Source organism: Haliotis rubra, unplaced genomic scaffold (genome assembly GCF_003918875.1).
Source record: "Haliotis rubra isolate DU_JTF1 unplaced genomic scaffold, ASM391887v1 Scf480, whole genome shotgun sequence".
In the NCBI taxonomy this organism is placed as follows: Eukaryota; Metazoa; Mollusca; class Gastropoda; order Lepetellida; family Haliotidae; genus Haliotis; species Haliotis rubra.
In genome coordinates this window covers 829162-846059 of record NW_025767169.1, presented here as the reverse complement: position 1 = coordinate 846059, position 16898 = coordinate 829162, and the positions used below count along the sequence as shown (strand labels likewise).

Here is a 16898-nt window from a genome sequence, read left to right as displayed (position 1 = left end):
TCAGTGTCAGTAGAATATCAAATTATGCAAAGTTCTTAAACAGGAACAAGGAAAGTTCCTGGATCGATAGGCCAGTATTTGTGACATATATGTTAATGTGTCTGCATATAATAACATTATCATCTAATGGAGGGTGTTATCGGTGCAATGAAACAATCTGATAAACTTGCAGTCTTACTAGTAAACTTAGCCTCAGTATTATTCGTTACACTGCTAAACTGAATCTAACAAACCCTAATAGAAGGTTGCGTCAGCTAACCTTTGATCGACCTATGACCATCCAATCAAATGCGAGATGACTGAACGGATTTAACCAATCAGACAACGGCTACTTGTCAGGGTTCTGCGTGACTTACAAAATGGTTTTTGGATTTTCTCTTCCCCGGTCGCTGACACTGATCAACTTGTCAATTCGCTACCACTGACTTGACTAACCTGAACTAGAAATAATGGCGACACTGCGACAGCCTCACCTGTTTCATATTTAGATCTAAAGATTCAGAGTGACAACAAACTATCAATGCGAGTGTGTGATAAGAGCGTTGACCAATAGCTAAATTCCCCTTCATTTTGAACACTTATCCTGCATCCCCAACTTTTTGTGTTTACATTTCTCAATTATTGACGTACACAGGAGCATGCCCTTGTCACCAAGATTTTAAAAAGTCTCACGATTCTTTCTCAGAAGATGTTCAGTGAAGGTTACAACATTCAAGGCCTCAGTAAAGCTTCCAGAAAGTTTTATAGTAGACATGTGGAGGACATTTCCAAATGTGATGTGTTTGTGGCTAAAATTGTGTCAACTGTAATTCCCTATTTCACTTGTACCACAGGTGAACAGATGAGTAGCCTTTGCATGTTATGGCTGGTGCAACCGGTGCGGCAGGAAACATTCACCTAAATTTATGTCGTCGGATCGAGGTTCCTTGTGGAAGTGGAAAGGGTATTTATTCATATTCCATGGGTAGAAATAGAAACTACAGTAGCTCTTCATTCAGAAAAAACACACCTAAAACCCAATGCAAGACGTTAAAACAACCAGCAACCAGTGTGCAAAATAGTTTCCAAAGTTTTTGTTGTCTTATGTATGTGTTGCTCAATGTTAATATGCAACCGTGTACAGCAACTTTCCTTCGGGATAATAAAGTATTTGTATCTTATCTTAACTTGTCCACCCATTGATGATAACATATTTAAAGATTCATTCCACTTGTAACAGTTCATGTGTTTTGTCGTTGTGGCCAAGAGAGGAAGTTTCTTTTCGAGTTAGCTTACATTTTCCGTGATATGACTAATATTTCATATGGTCTTAATTGATAATATGATTGTTTTTTATGTGCACATGATGGTATTCATAGAACTGAAGAGGAATCCCTTTTTATGTTTGATAACGGTGTTAGGATCTACACGAAAACGTCGCATCTATTACAATATAGAAGTTGTCTGTCCATAAAAAGGTGTCCCTCTTCCTCATACCAGCTTCTAAATGCCATTGATAGAAGATATTCATAGTAACTGTTTCGTTTGTTTGGTAGCGAAATGCTTGAAAACTGCTGATGCAGTGTAAAACAATATTCATTCATTGATTTTTCCTGAATGGGATATTTATGTTGTAATGCGTAATATGTCAGTGCACGCACACAGCGAACAGTGTTATCGATGTAATAAATAAATCCGATGAAGATGGCGCTTTGATCTGATAAATATGGAAATGGCGTTGACTGGCTGGAAATGGTTTAGAACTCCCTATATGCGGGCAATTACAATAATTTTACTCAATACCTAATATGTAATTTTTCAAATATGTTTTGATAAGGGTTTCCCATGTGCCATGTCGAGAGACGACCAAACCACAGCTATTTCTGACGAGAGTTTACTTGTCACTAATCAAACACTAAGGTCAAGGTTACACCTTGTCGCACTTTCTGCAGGACCAGTAATTATTACTGACCTGGGGGCCGTTGTACAAAACAACCGTAGCGCTATTTGTTTAAAGATTCCCTTAACTCCTTAAGTTTTAACCTTAGGCTATTGCTAAGGTTGACATCCCGTTGCACAAATCTACCTTATGCTAAGGTAGCCTTAGTTCAGGTGAAAATTTAAGGTTATTCCGAATCGACCTTAGTGTTCTTTCAAGTAATTTCAAAATGGCTACATTCTTGTTGACGTGTGAGGAAACTGGTATAGAAGCGTAATTTGGGGTAGAACGGTGTCGGGTATATTAGCGAATAGCTAACACCATGACACATCTAATTCCTGTTGTGTTTCATTATATGAAGCAATAAGTAATATTCACAAAGAACCGTTCAGTGGGAATCATATTCACGCACAAAGGCAAGTAAATCCTGTCGACCAATTATTTTGCTAATAGATATTTCACATCGTCAAAATTTATTTTTTTACTTTTGCCGATTCGTACGAACGTCCTTGTTCTATTCCGAACAGTCATGTCGGGCTATTGCAAACAGTCATGTCGGGCTATTCGTAGCCTAAAACCTTAGTTGTGGCCGAAGTGTCACTGCTTCGACAGATTGTCGTTTGTTTTCAAACGTGTACAGCAGGTTGATAAACTCTTTCCTCGTCAGTGTCAGTAGAATATCAAATTATGCAAAGTTCTTTAACAGGAACAAGGAAAGTTCCTGGATCGATAGGCCAGTATTTGTGACATATATGTTAATGTGTCTGCATATAATAACATTATCATCTAATGGAGGGTGTTATCGGTGCAATGAAACAATCTGATAAACTTGCAGTCTTACTAGTAAACTTAGCCTCAGTATTATTCGTTACACTGCTAAACTGAATCTAACAAACCCTAATAGAAGGTTGCGTCAGCTAACCTTTGATCGACCTATGACCATCCAATCAAATGCGAGATGACTGAACGGATTTAACCAATCAGACAACGGCTACTTGTCAGGGTTCTGCGTGACTTACAAAATGGTTTTTGGATTTTCTCTTCCCCGGTCGCTGACACTGATCAACTTGTCAATTCGCTACCACTGACTTGACTAACCTGAACTAGAAAAAATGGAGACCAGTGCGACAGCCTCACCTGTTTCATATTTAGATCTAAAGATTCAGAGTGACAACAAACTATCAATGCGAGTGTGTGATAAGAGCGTTGACCAATAGCTAAATTCCCCTTCATTTTGAACACTTATCCTGCATCCCCAACTTTTTGTGTTTACATTTCTCAATTATTGACGTACACAGGAGCATGCCCTTGTCACCAAGATTTTAAATAGTCTCACGATTCTTTCTCAGAAGATGTTCAGTGAAGATTACAACATTCAAGGCCTCAGTAAAGCTTCCAGAAAGTTTTATAGTAGACATGTGGAGGACATTTCCAAATGTGATGTGTTTGTGGCTAAAATTGTGTCAACTGTAATTCCCTATTTCACTTGTACCACAGATGAACAGTTGAGTAGCCTTTGCATGTTATGGCTGGTGCAACCGGTGCGGCAGGAAACATTCACCTAAATTTATATCGTCGGATCGAGGTTCCTTGTGGAAGTGGAAAGGGTATTTATTCATATTCCATGGGTAGAAATAGAAACTACAGTAGCCCTTCATTCAGAAGACCCAAGACGTTAAAACAACCAGCAACCAGTGTGCAAAATAGTTTCCAAATTTTGCTAGTCAGTCGGGCTAGCTATGCCTAACGTTACAAGCCCACAAAATACTTCACTAGACAAAAAACTGAATGTAGACACGGGTTTCATCATTAAACTGCTAATATGAATAATTTATCAGTCCATGATCTTGCATGATTTGATAGTCTGTTATAACTTAGCAAGTCGATGAGAGTGATAAATTTGCAATATGACTCCATGAAGGTTCACTTGCCAGTTGGGCCAGTGACTGTTGAGATATACTGGCCGACTGGACTTCTACTAGCCACGGACTAGCAGGCTAGTGGCTATTTCAGACACTGCCATCAACCTGACTCCACCCAAGGCCCCCCTTCCCTCTCCACACCCCAGCGTTTAACACACACCCACCTCACACACGTAACACACACAAACAGAAAACACGCAAATACCTTTCTCGAAGTTCTTTCATCCCAACAAACATCAGTGTTTTAAATGAATTATTTCAATGTTTGTTAAGCATTTTAAAATACTTTATCAATTGTTTCAAACTGTTATCTTTATATACTTTTAGTGCTAATGTTCCTCAGCATTATTTTATTGGCGCCCCTATAGCTTTAAATCTTAAATCTATATTTATTTATTCATCATTTATCTTTACCTCATATGTTGGGCGTTGTTGCCAGCTATTTTAGTAATATTTAACATATGCATGGGTGTTTTTGTGGTCTTATGTATGTGTTGCTCAATGTTAATATGCAACCGTGTACAGCAACTTTCCTTCGGGATAATAATAAATTATTTGTATCTTATCTTAACTTGTCCACCCATTGATGATAACATATTTAAAAATTCATTCCACTTGTAACAGTTCATGTGTTTTGTCGTTGTGGCCAATGAAGGAAGTTTCTTTTCGATTTATCTTGCTCCGTCGACTGGTTTTAGAGCTTTCTCGCAGCCGTCATTGAAGTCGACAAAGCGATATCCCCGCTCAGTCACAATACAAATTGTACGTGTCACGCAATATCACAAAAAAATAATTTGACTGACAACTCATAGGCAATATATCATAACATTCAGTGTTAACCACAAGTGTTAGGATGGGACAGTCATGTGGGTACACGCACTGGCGAACTCCTCACCAATCCAACCCCCAACCCCCAATCCCAACCCCACCAAACTCCTCCCAACACCGATCTGGAAAAATCACTAATTTCTTGGCTATAATGATTCAATGTCTTTCAGTGGCATTTAGAAGTTGTACATAAAAATATCTTGGACATATAGTGATTCAAGCAGATTCAGCCCGGATATTTTCTCAGTACAAGAATTGGCGTACTTCAAACTGTAGCCCAAAACATAAGGCATTGCATTTTCACTTCCTGTATGCGATTGATTTGGTGCAGACCCCCACTTGATTTGATTTTCACACAAAAGAAGCAACAGTGCGCTGGTCTGGACTGGAGAAGGACCCATGAATATGGTTTCTTATTGAACGCCGAAAACAAAGCACATAACACGTGGAAGGATTTCATATCAGAATATGAACACTGGAACTACTTCAAACGATAAGAAAGTAAGCATCATATATAATAAAGAAAGTGTCATCCATAAAGTATCTTACTTTCTTATTACTCACCAACTTCACGAATCAAACTGATACTTCAAACAAGAACGACGATATTGATGTGGCTTTCATAAAGCTAAAACTGTCTTAAATTGAAGAATTCTTGGAGAACCATGTAAATGATGCATTGTATAAATTCTTTGTCCAGTTGTCTACGTTCAGATGTCACCTGACTCCAATATCACAGTGTGTGTGTGTGTGTGGATATTGTTGCTTCTTTTAATGTTGTTCACGGCTAAATTCTTTCATCGGCATCTTGGGGCAATGCAGCATGTTATCTGTATAGGTTCTGATGCCATCAAAACACGAGATAATTTGTATTGAGGCATCAGCAGCAGATTTGACAGTGCTGTAGGTGTGATCACACAAAATACCACCAGACATGTATAAAATGTATGATTACACAAAATGTCGGAATGCGCACGTAAAATCTACAAATCATCATCGTTTCATTCTCGACGAGGCTGTCCCGTGTGAATCCAGACTTGATTTGAAACTCAGGCGACAGAAAGATAGGCAGTGATGTGCCTGGTCCACTTTCGAAACAACTGTTCAGTGTTACAGCTCTCTCCCATCTCTGTGGATGGCCCAGTCGTCTAAGTCCCCGAAAGTCCTTGTTCAGTGTTATATCCTGTCGGCACGCCAGAACCCTATGATCGTGGGTCGAATGTGATCCGAGTTCCAGTCTCTGATTTGGTTTAAGGTTTCCATACATATTACTAGACCCTTAGTGTTTAAGCACATCCCACTTTGCAACTAGCCTTAGCCCTGTTAACGCAGCAGCACTTATGTGACACGTCATAGATTATGGATAGTTTAACTTAAAGAGGTAGTCTTCTGAAAACAGGAATCTAAGTTGTTCGGATTAATATTTTAATGTTTGAATAAAATTCATGCAATACAAATGAATAAATAATCAGTAAATGAGTTATGTACAGTATAACATTTATTATAAGTGTATGCATTTAAGTGTATACACCTGCAGGTTTTATGAAAGTGGCAAATGTTGATTACAGGTGTCAGTGGGTACGAGCGATACATTTTGTTAAAATGTGACAAACCCTTTCCACAGTCATAAGAAATTTCTGCTTAAAGCATTGTACAATTGTGACCACATATTTGTTGCAGCTACATTACAGCTGTACGATGTTGTTTGTTAACATATCGAGTCTGCACCTGCATGGCTAACTTTGTTATTTTCTTTGCTGCAGCTGTATGGTGGTAATGTTTCTGACTGATAAAGTAATGAAATTGTTTCGGCAATGTAATTATTTAAAAGTTGTAATTAATATATGATATATGACGATTTATCACTATATGTTAACAATTGTATTCTATATGGTTTATATTTACCTACTGCAAAAACATTGACATGATTTGCTTTTTATTTCTATCAAAGCTGCAGCGTTATTTGTTTTCTGCCCTGAGATAGACACCTAAAATAAAATAGTCCTCACCCCTCCCAGCATTGCGTTATCTGGAGAGCTGGTCACACAACGTTAAGCTGACATACCGTGACGTAAGTGTAAAAGTGGTTTTATAAGTAGAGTCAAGTGCACCTCCCTAAGACAAGGGGGGAACTGACTCTGAAAATCCGGTTTCCTGGTTTGTTTGGGGTGAGAGTAAGTACGTTAATCACACCCCTTATAGAAGGAGGTGGTTTGTTAGGGGTGAAAGTAAGTACGTTAATCACACACCTTATAGAAGTAGTTGGTTTGTTAGGGGTGAAAGTAAGTACGTTAATCACACCCCTTATAGAAGTAGGTGGTTTGTTAGTGGTTAGAGTAAATTGCGTTTAATTATATCCCTTATAGAAGTAGGTGGTTTGTTAGGAGTGAGAGTAAGTACGTTAATCACACTCCCTTATAGAAGTAGGTGGTTTGTTAGTGGTTAGAGTAAGTACGTTAATTATATCCCTTATAGAAGTAGGTGGTTTGTTAGGAGTGAGAGTAAGTACGTTAATCACACTCCTTATAGAAGTAGGTGGTTTGTTAGTGGTTTAGGTAAATTAGCGTTAATTATATCCCTTATAGAAGTAGGTGGTTTGTTAGGAGTGAGAGTAAGTACGTTAATCACACTCCTTATAGAAGTAGGTGGTTTGTTAGTGGTTAGAGTAAGTACGTTAATCACACACCTTATAGAAGTAGGTGGTTTGTAAGGGATGATTTACGTTACTTTTAAACTTGCAACTATATTTACGTTACTTTTAAACTTGAAACTAATTTCATGCCACAAGATATCGGAAGACAACCTCCTAAACATCCACAGAACTCGTTCACCATCACCATCAAGCATCCTGTACACACATCTGTCAAACAGCTAGGAACAGGTCTTTTCTTGTTGCACCTGTTCAACTGTTTAAAATGAGAGTTTGACGTCCCTATTCAGAAACTCATCACTTTAGTTGTGCAGGTTCCTTAGTACAACAGGTAAGCGTAATGTAATGGCCGTATGGTTATGATGAGAATATTTGGAGCATATTAAAAGTACCCATCCAACTAAGTAAAATCCGCAACCCGTTTTTCATAACAAAGTCAGTTATCTGTTTGCCGCTTTGCACTATATTTCAGTTATATAATTTTCTGCGGAAGTTTGGTTGTTGTTTAACGCCGCACTCAGCAATATTCCAGCTATATGGCGACGGTCTCTAAATAATCGAGTCTGGACCAGACAATCCAGTAATTATCTACATGAGCATTGATCTACAGAAATTGGGATACGATGACATTTGTCAACCAAAGTCAGCGGGCCTGACCACCCGATAATGTTAGTCGCCTCTTACAACAAGCATGGGTTACTGAAGGCCGGATCTCCACAGGTGTTCTGCGGAAGGAGGTGGAGTAAAGTTGGGACTTATGGTGGGTTTCATTGTACTAGCTCAGTGAAATACTATGTTTTTATTTAAAATGGATACCCTACACACATACGCTGACCTATATTGTCCTAAGAATGTCGAGTGTACAATTTGCATTTCATTATAAAGGCAAGAACATACATTTTGAAACCAAAGAGACTGTCACAGTGCATCTTTGTTACAGTGCTGTCTGCAATAATTTTCGAAAACTGTATAACTCTGTTTCCAAACGAAAATGACATTCAGTCTACTATTGCTCGTGGTTACATGGTTACAGCTGAATATGTAGTATCTCAGCGTACAGAGACCGTCTATCCGGCACATATTCAAAACAAGCATCTATCATACATACAGTGTGACTAGAGACTAACAGACCCACAGGGCATTATTTTGTCGACAGACGCTTTTGTGTTTTAGTTCACCTGACTAAGAGTCAAGAGAGCTTATGTCATGCCCTGGTTATGACTCGAAATATGAAAGTCCGACAGTGTGGGTTGAATAATTATGAAGGCGGGCGGAAAACGGAAAAAATGGTACTTTGGGTGTTTTCATTTAGCCGTATGTCATCGATGTCTGCCGTCCCAACTTGCTTCTTTTCGTAAGCAGCCAATGAATCAAGCCGTTCGTCACCACTCGCCCCTTTCCGTGAGCAGTCAAGGAAACAAGTCCTTCGTCACCACTCACCCCTTTCTGTATGCAATCAAGCCGTTCGTCACAACTCGCCTCTTTCCGTAAGCAATCAACCAATCAAGCTGTTCGTCCCCACTCGCCCCTTTCCGTAAGCGGTCAAGGAAACAAGTCCTTCGTCGCCACTCACCCCTTTCCGTATGCAATCAAGCCGTTCGTCACCACTCGCCTCTTTCCGTAAGCAATCAAGTGGTTCGTCCCCACTCGCGCCTTTCCGTAAGCGGTCAAGGAATCAAGCAGTTCGACACAACTCTCACTTTTCCGTAAGCAGCCAAGGAATCAAGATTGGTTATTCATGCCTTGCGTCAAGTGTGTAACTGTGATATATCGGCATTTAAAACCGTATTATGGCGTCGTCCTATTCTTCTTGTGGCTTCTTCAAACAATGGAAAGTCTGAAAAAGTTGTGTCCATGCCTGGGCATTGCGGGAGAATGACTGGACATTCTGATTTTCGTCTGTAGTACAAGTATGTATTGGCTCGCGGTAGTGACAGACCAAGCTCCCAAGGGTCAATATTACAAACTTCTATAGTACACATATTCGTTTGTTTGAGTGGCATTCTAGAACTTGAAGGTATAGAGATGACTAGACTTTATGGATGATCAACTTCTTTATTTTGACAATGGCGACGTTTCGGTATAGATGCTTATACCGTTGTATGCTTGTAAACGGTAAAGCATCTATACCGAAACGTCGCCATTGTCCAAATAAAGTTGATCATCCATAAAAATCTCGTCATCTACACATATTCATGCCAAAATGAGAGGTCGATATGAAAAGTCTTTACGGTATCTTTTCTTCCAGGCTGGCTACGTGCGACTCAGTTCTTTGAGACTGTCGGGTTGATCGCCATTAGAATAGCAGCTGTCATCTTGTTCCTCTCCCTAGTTGTGCAGTCGCTTCGGAACAGGAAGCTTGTCACCATCCTCAACGCGCTGACCTGCTTCGTTGCTTGTAAGACTGTTTGTTTCACATTCTGGTTCATTTCAAACGTAATTCGTTCCTCAATAAGAGCATCTGCTTTTTACCCAGATTCGAACTAGCGGAAAAACAATTTAGATGTTGGAGGATTTTTATGATAAATAAAAATAATAAATTCTTTTTACATTGCGGGCCAAAGAATAGCATACACGTGAAAATTGAGTATAACATCAACATACAGATATTATCAAAACGTTATTAGGTGTGAAACAGTCACGTAAACACTGTAAACTTTAGGTATAATAACTTTAGGTATAATAACTATGATACCCATAACAAATAGTCCGCCTATTAAATAACTATTTCTTGATTATCTAACTGATAGACACCATCAATGCTCATGATGTCAATCACCTGATTGTGTTGTTCTCGCCTTGTATTAACTAGATTATTTACAGACACAGCTGGAACATTTATAATAAACAACAAAACAACACTCATTTATAAACTATGTTCTGTCTATCGCAGTTGGAACCATCATTGTCGGCGCCATCATCTACGCCTCCCGGAGCAACAACAGCAGCTACCTGAGCTGGGCGTTCGCGCTGTGCATTGTGGGGGCAATACTGGAGGGCGTGGCAGGCACGCTAATCCTTGTGGGGTCGTTTGCGACCAGAAGTTAATGTATTCTTTGACAACGTCAGGCGCATCTGGCGTTACGATCTACCGTTACCTGGAAGTCTATCAGTACTTTCTTCTCATCAGGTTAACAACTTCCGGAAACCCGAAGTGAATATTCCTCGTTTTCTCAGTAGCCGGATGTTTGATGGAATTCACAGCAAATTTGCTTCTGAATCTAATTTGCTGATCACTTGATCGTGGCTCGTAGTCTGGAAATGGAACAAATAATTTTAATTAATCACCATTCTGAACTTACAAAAATCTTACATCAAATGAAAACAACTGGAGTTTACATAACCTGAATATAGGTAGTACTATGTAACCGAGATCTGCGATGGGGCCCAGAAGTGGTTACATGATACTACATGATCCTTCATGATCCAACAGTCATGACATGATCCTACATGACTCCATGATTGTACGAGTTATATCGGACACAATCACGTCTCTTGACAAGGTAGAATGTAGAAATGTTTGTTACTGTAGACTACATTATCTAACTGGCAGTCAAAAACACACAAGGAAACGCCTTCTTAAGGCACAATGTCACACATTTCGACAATATTTTGGCCTATATTATATATATTGGGGCATATGCACTCACTTTAACTTCCTATTGATGTAATAAAAGACTTATTATCCCTTACGACTTGCCTGAAATCGATTATTGAAACTTCAAGGCGAACCGCTTCCAAACAGAGAATACTTGTCATCTGTGTAAACAATTGCTCCGTACATCGAAACCAGTCGCACGCGGTGTTTGCCGAACTGTTTTCAATCACAAGTTGTGCGTAGGATATTCGTAAAGAGCGCTCTAAGGGACATAACTCTACTGGGTTTGCTTGAAATAATGTTCGACCGGTTGAGGGCGCAAGAGCCGATTTAATGCAACGTTGCATTCATTCATTCGAACTTTATAATTTAATATTTTAATCTTAATACGTAATTGTTTTTGGAATAAATTATATGGTAGCTTCCCTGAGGACTAACAGTTAATATTATTGAGAGAAATACATTATATATTTTTAGAGAAGTTTGGTGTGATATTGTGCCTTTAATTGTCACCCTCACTGTTCCCCAAATCGGCATATTAATAAATTAATGTTGTTTTCATATTATTGGTATTCGATGGATGATTCGCCACACACGCCTCTCAGATAGGTTAAGCTAAATCTGTTCCGCACGCTACTATTTCGTGACCAGCTGGGTTGAAGCATTAGGGCTGAAGAATCGAAGACGAGTATAGGAAGTGGTAGAAAATAGAGAGAGCTTAAGGCCCTCCCGGGTCGACTAGTACTGTAAGAGTTAGTTCCCTTTAGTTAAATCGCCATGGATTCGATAGGGCTCGTCGTCTTCCATGTTACAAACACGGTTTCCACCCAGCGTTGGCCATCTGTCGTCCAATCCTTCCCAACTTATCTTTGGAAAAATCATCTCTTGGTAATTGTTAAAACATAATCAAATGTCTCCCACTGTCAAAACAATATTACGTTGCTGGCATCGTGAACGATAAAATACTGTACACTTCCTTGGCATCTAATTAGCATGTTTTGCATAACAGTTGTATAGCTTATTGTGTGTGTGTATACAATGTCGACGTTTGACCTGTCAGAATGTGTTTTTTTTGCCTTGAGCTTACACCTTTACAGCCTCATACAAGCTGATAAAACAGGTACCGTATTTCCTCTAATAAGCGCCGGCAGAAAGCAGATCACAAACAATCCCGGTAATTAGACCCAGTAAGCGCAAAAAGCGCCGGGCTTCTAATGAGCGCCGGGTCTGGAAGTCCGCTGAAAAAATAAGCTTCCCGGTGCATATTATAGGAAATACGGTATTTAAATCGCTGTCATTTCAGGAACGTAATTGAAGTATGCAGATTTGCTAACATATGTACAAAACACTAGTTGTTCTGAGAGGTCATCCTATGTTTTTCGATATGGTTGAATATAATACTTTTGTCAGTTTTTGTAACTTCTGTAATTGAAGAACAGGCTTGTGTTTTGTACAGCGATGTTTTGTGCAGCTTTGTGCTGTACGAGAGCCAACCAGAATGATTGAACTCGGGGACAACAATTCAGAGTTCCAGGTATCATCTTATTAAAATGGGTACATTGTGTAAAGCCCATTCATGGTGTCGTGATATTGCTGGAATGTTACTAAATGCGGCGTAAAACCATACTCACTCATTCTCTCCAATTAACAATGTGTGCAAAGCACCTTTAGAATAACGTCATGATGACCGAACCATTTTTAATGCATTATGCAAATAAAGGGATTCATACACACGGTCACTGGATCCCACTGAGTCTATGGGATGCAACTCAGCGGTTGGTTTTAATGTTCAAATCAAGGTGGTACAGAAATAAGGTGTCGGAGGGTGTGTGACTCCCCAACACTGAAGCCTTCTGTATCACTCGAGTTGAACACCTGAACTCGGGGACAACAATTCATAGCTCCAGGTATCATGTTATTAACATGGGTACATTGTGTGAAGCCCATTCCTGGTCATGGGTCCTCGTGTCTTTGTGAGGATTAATGATTTAAAATATTGTTTTGAGATGACCCCGACTCGAATGCTTCGCAGTACAATACATCACGACGTATTATACTGTGGAGCATTTCGAGTCGGGGGTCATCTCAAATTTTGTACATATTTTATAAAATCTCTAATCCTCGCAAAGACACGAGGGCCTGTGTTCCTGGTGTCCTCCGCCGTGATATTGCTGGAATATTGCCCAAAGCGGCGTAAAACTAAACTCACTCACTCACACAAGTACTCATGCACATTGGGAGGTACCAAACCTTTGGGCACCAAAACCAACCTGGATGCAAGCTTGAAATGTCGTCAGCTAGATCAGCATACTTTTTTCTGATTCTTGTTAATCAGATATGTCAAAAGGGGTGCAAAATGTTAAAAAATATGTGATTGGTTTTATCAAGAATGTGAGTGAGTGAGTTTAGTTTTACGCCGCACTCAGCAATATTCCAGCTATATGGCGGCGGTCTGTAAATAATCCAGTGGTCAACATTATGAGCATCGATCTACGCAATTGGGATACGATGCAACATACATTCATTTCCGCCTGGAAAATACTAATACCGAGGCGGGAGGCGTATTCTAATTATCAACACCATTCGACGGGTTTGGGGTAGGTTCGGTCGAGTTCCAGGTAACTTCAACCTGCTTCCCGGGGTCTGCTGCGCTAACGCTTCGACACTGAGGCTGCAGTTTACTCAAGCAACCGAGTTACTAGCCCACAAAATAATTCACTAGCCCAAGTTTGAATGTAGAAACTAAGCAAAAGATTACAAAAAGGTAAAATACTATCATTTATCAGGAAGTAATCTTGCATTTAAAAGTGTATTATAACTTAACAAGTCGGAGAGAGTGCTACATTTAAAAACTGAACCCATGAAAATTCACTAGCCAAGCGGGCCAGTCACTGTGGAGATTTACTGGATCAACTGGATTTTTACTAGCCACGGGCTAGCGGGCCAGTGGCAATTTCCCACACTGCTATCATAATGAGGAAAATAGTGTCATGACCTCGCTCAGAGATACAACACTAAAAGTAAAATGCCGTCATGCGGACAGACTATCCCGTGTAAGCTAATGACACACACACACGCACACACGCACACACACACACACACACACACACACACACACACACACACACACACACACACACACACACACACACACACACATACATACATACAATCTTATAGCGTACAGCGCCGATATCCAGCTCAGCTGCTCAAAGGCGCTTTATTTTTTCCCTCGATCACTGCATGTCAATCTCAGATCCCTGGGGATCATACAACTCTTGCAGCCACTAGTCGCACCGAGTTAGTGTGGCTTTCCCGTCCTTACGAGGTACCCAATCACAGCTGGGTGGGCTTGGACACATAGTCACCCAGCTGTGTATGAAAAAGTCAAAGTCGAGGTCAGGAACTGAATCCTGAAGCGTGTATGAATTACAGGAGGACGTTCACGTGTGTTTTATGAACACTTGACTCGCCTTTGCCTTTATTTATGCAGGTCCACCAGTGGGAAAGGATATGCACATCTTTCCGCGAACACCTAGTAGCATCACTATTTGATATTGATTCATAAACACATACTTATCTAGTAGGAGGAACTGTACAATCAGCCATGTTTTCTGATGATTCTTATGGATTCGAAAGGGGTTTTGTCGCTTCTTTTTTATCAGACGATATTGACGAAGTTATTTCTGAGCTATTTCACAAAGTTTATGCGAGGTGGTCATAAACAACAGAAAACGCTGGAGTCCTGCTCAAAATGGGATTTCTGTTGTGACGTGTTTAGGTTTGGTTCTTACAGTTTGGGGGGAAGGGGTGGGGTGGCTGGTGCCGTGGTGGCGCTTAATGGATACCTTTGGTTGAAGAGCCAACAGTTAAAACGTGGGAAATACTGTTCTAATTTACTTGTTTGTTTGTTGTTTAACTCACTCAGCAACTTATAGTGTAAAATGGAAACTGACCGTGCTAATTCAGCTGTTGGAGGAAATCCCGCGCCATGATGAGGACGCTGACAATCTCATCCTATTCCTCTGTGATGAAATAAGACACGAATATGTCTCCTCATACATATAGTTATATTTCTTTTTGTCTCCATTTATAATGTTGGCGGATGAATGGTCACACGTTATGTGTCTTGGCATTGTGTATCTCACTGTCACTATAAAAAGAAACAGATAGGAGGGGTCGCCTCAAAAGCAAAACCTGGGATCGGGCTGGGGGATAGAGATATCAGCTAAGATAAGATAATTCTTTAGGGCAATTATACTTGGGAGGTACACGGCACGTCATAACAATTTACAAATAATATCCAGTCCTGTCGATCTTCGGGTGGTCATGCCACCTATATACTAAGATGCGTTTCTGTGGTTTTCGGGTATCATACTCTTTTACATATCTCAGCATAAACTTTATGAAAGAAAAACACGTAAGATGCATGTTAATTACTAGATGAGACATAGTCAACACACATGAAAAAGCACAAACTATCTTTGAGATGACCCCTTGTGTCTGTAGGCAGCACGTGCATTTCATGCCAGGTGAGTCGACGGTCCGTCGTCATACCTGGCTGAGCGACCTATTGCCATCTATAGTCTGATCTGTTGTTTTCAGCAGCTGTTCGTATTTTTTCTAAGTTGTGCCCGATTTTACGAGTAAACATGCTTTTCTGGATATCGTATGACGCATCCCACTAAACGCCAAGTTAGGCCGAAGTGGGTTATTTCGAAATATGCTTTTTGAAATTATGTAAATTTTAGGGATACAGAGTAACAGCCTAAAAACAGTTTTTTTCTATTTCCGTCAGCTTAACCAGCCATCCCTTAAAGGTCACATAAACCCTAGGGGGTAAAAATACATAAATCACTAACTGGCATCGTTATAAATGAAACCCCGTCATTAAAACTACTCATTTCGACCTTTAATTGACTTAAATCGACCTTTTTGACAACAGTGCACAATTCTCACCCGCGAACGAAATTTCAACCAATCAGAGCGGCGCGACTCTGTGACGTCATATGAGGGCTAGCTTTGAGGGCCGATGCAGAATTCATCTACATTTTAGGGGGTAAATTATCTTGTTTACAGGCTTGTATAAACCTGAAATCGTGACAATTGTTGTGGAAAATGAAAGCTATATGTTCTCACAATCTACTGGCATTTAATTTTGTCTCCTGCTTTGCCTTGTTTCCGGGTTACAACTTGTTTTCATAGACGCTTCTGTCACAATTGATTGGTGTCGTTAGGCCCTATTTGTATAATGACTGATCCAAATTGATCCCATTTCTGTGTTTTTTTACCTCCATATTTAATCATGTCATGTAAAAATCTGTTTGTATTCTCAAAACAGTGTCGGCCCATAAGTTTTCACATGCAATACAGCAATTAATACTCCCTTGTTGTAACCCGTGTTAGGTGGTATAAACCTACACATGTTATTTGTCATCATTCACTTGATGGTCAGTTAATGAATTTATAACAGGTATAATTAGTGGTAACACACTTAGATTACCCGACAAAGGTTCCCATTTGGCATTTCTTGTGTCTGGAGTAAATATTCAACATTATAAACATCGATCAAAGGATTAACCGATAACACACTGATTGATTAATTACTTTTATCTTACACAGCGGATTTGTCAAAAGGTAGTGTTTATGTATGTCGATTTACTAATCTATACTGAATACACTCTGCCGTGTCGGTGTCTGCGTAAAACAACGTCCTTCTTTCAAAGGATTAACCGGCAATACATTGATTGATTGCCCATTATTGGCTAACTAAATTACTGTTTTTAATGAAAGGCGGACATTATGCAATTAGTTGCCAGGTGTGCTATCTTGGGTGACCAATGAGACTACACACCAATACCTGAAAAGATTTATCACTTTTTCGTATATTAAACTTTTAAAAGACACATCATTTGGAACAGTTTTGTGGATATTGATGGATACATTCCTCAAACAAGGTAATGGCCTGATATTGTTCCTATA

General features: G+C 39.8%; 1 protein-coding gene across 1 annotated transcript in view; it reads left to right on the top strand.

The window, feature by feature from the left end:
- The window catches only part of LOC124291078, a 72446-nt gene that overhangs the window by 13710 nt on the left and 41838 nt on the right, over window positions 1-16898 (top strand). The window lies entirely within an intron of this gene.